We start from the raw sequence: 2327 nt of genomic DNA on the forward strand, positions 1-2327 counted from the left end.
GAGAAAAACACCAAATTCTTGACTGTAAAAATTTTTTAACATTGAATGTAATAGTCCCCCCTTATCCGTGGGGGATACATTCCAAGACCCCCAGCGGATGCCTGAAACTGTGCTTGGTACCGAATCCTATTTACACTGCGTTTTTTCCTATACATACATGCATGCCTATGAGAAAGTTCAATTTACAAATTAAGCACAGTAAGAGATTATCAAAAATAACATAATAAAGTAGAACAATTATAATAATATACTATAATAAAAGTTCTGTGAATGTGGCATTATGAAGTAAAATAAAGCTTACTTGAACACAAGCAGTGCAATACCTGGACCGTCATTCTGATAACTGAGACGCCTGCTAAGTGACTAATGGACGAGGAGCATCTACAATGTGGAGAAGCTGGACAAAGGGGTGGGTCCTGTCCGGGGCAGGACAGAGTAGGATGGTACAAGATTTCATCAAGCTACTCAGAACAGCATGCAATTTAAAACTTATGAATTGTTGATTTCTGCAATTTTCCATTTAATATTTTCAGACCGCGATTGACTGCGGGTAAGTGAAACACTGTCAAGCAAAACCGTGGATAAGGGGGGACTGCTTTAAAAGGCCATAAATTCCCTGCCTAGCCTGCCTAGCAAAACCAGAATACCCCATGAATGAAGGTTAGGAGTCAAAACATCTGATAATCGGCGACAATGCAAACTCTATATAACGACAGAGATATCTAACTGTATAAGGATAGATCAATAGCTGGATAAGAAGAACTATGTAGATGATGAATAAATGAAAGGAAAGATGGATAGATGGATGCATGAAAAGCAAGGTAGGAAGAAAATAGGCCAAAATATTTGTTATAGTTGATCTGTGGGTGGCAGGTAATTTTAATTTTCTAACTTTGCTTCTCTATATTTTACAAATTCTTGTATTTCTTCATAATCGGTAAACAACAGCAGAAAGTCTAATAGTAAACGCGATTTGTTAAAAGGTTTGATTGACAGTGACAAACACCAACAGGAAATTTCCAGCTCTGCTTCCCAGGGATTCTGCCTTTGCTTGGGCTCCTCCCCATTCCTCAGCCACACGGAGGTTTCAAGAAACCCCACCAAACTGCAGTCCAGACCACATCTAAGATTCGACCCCCTAAATTTAAACTTTTCTCTCGTTCCTTTGATGACTTTGACTCGCTGGAGGTACAATGACAAGCAACCCACTGTTTCATTTTCTTTTGAGTTCAGCCCCCGCCGTCCAAGGCCCAGTTCTGTCATTTGGTTTTCATTGATACTGTGAAAACGTCTTTGAAATCATCAACTTCACTTGGCACCTCCAGGTTAACTTCAGGGCCCTGACCTAAGACTTTGAAACCACTTAAGAAACCTAATTTGAATTGCGAAAAGCTGCTGGCGCAAATCCAAGCCTTGTCCCTCAGCCCTGAGAAAACAGCTGTCTCACCATGCTAATCTCGAGATCTCTTTGCTGTTTTGTCTTTTATCTACCAATTGCTTAAAAAATTCCTATACAGTACTTTATTATTTTTTAACTCAACAGTATTTTTAAGACTAAAATACATGATAGATATCCAGCTACTGGAAACTTTGCGAAATCTTTTTTTATTTTTTTAAAAACCCACAGCACCTGGTCTTCCTAGGTGGTCTCCCATCCAAGTACTAACCAGGCCTGATCCTGCTTAGCTTCTGAGATCAGACAAGATCGGGCACGTTCAGGGTGGCACAGCCATAGATGACTTTCTGAAATCTTAAGCTTTGTCTTTAAAGAATGCGAAAACAGGAAAATGAAGGTTTTAGCAACATTTGGATTTAGTTTGTTTTTAAACCCAAATCAAAGAAGATTACTTATACTAGGAGAAATGTGTTATCCAAAATGTTCTGGAAAATTGATTTTAGGGTCTTGGCAATATGTAGACGGAATCGTAGGAATCTCGGAGAAGTAGGAAACGTAATTTAATTTTTTTTCATTTCTGTAGATTTTGCGAGATTTGTGTTTAATTTTATTTGGTTTCAGAGACTGAAACAGTAAGTATTTTCATTGTTAAACACTTGTTTTTATCTCTAATATATGCTAGGAACTTTGCCGTTATTATAAAAGAATTAAAGTTGAATATTGGCACAACGACTGACACATTACAGAGAAACAATCATTTGATTAATGAATGACTGATACCTGATCTTATTCACATAAGATTGTGTGCATTAGAAAAAAAGGGTTGTATGGAAAGTCACCTCACAGGGCGATCTGATTATAAATTCCTAAATGGGCAGGTCATGGTGGGTAGTCACCCACGGGCCTATAACTTCTTTAGTGAAAGGTTTTA

General features: G+C 38.0%; 1 pseudogene; it reads right to left on the bottom strand.

Moving 5' to 3' along the window:
• Positions 1-1618: 1618 nt before the first annotated feature.
• LOC111741715 lies at positions 1619-1737 on the bottom strand (annotated as a pseudogene).
• Between the last annotated feature and the right edge of the window lie 590 nt (positions 1738-2327).

The sequence above is a fragment of the Pteropus vampyrus genome, unplaced genomic scaffold, assembly GCF_000151845.1.
Source record: "Pteropus vampyrus isolate Shadow unplaced genomic scaffold, Pvam_2.0 Scaffold81, whole genome shotgun sequence".
Taxonomy (NCBI): Eukaryota; Metazoa; Chordata; class Mammalia; order Chiroptera; family Pteropodidae; genus Pteropus; species Pteropus vampyrus.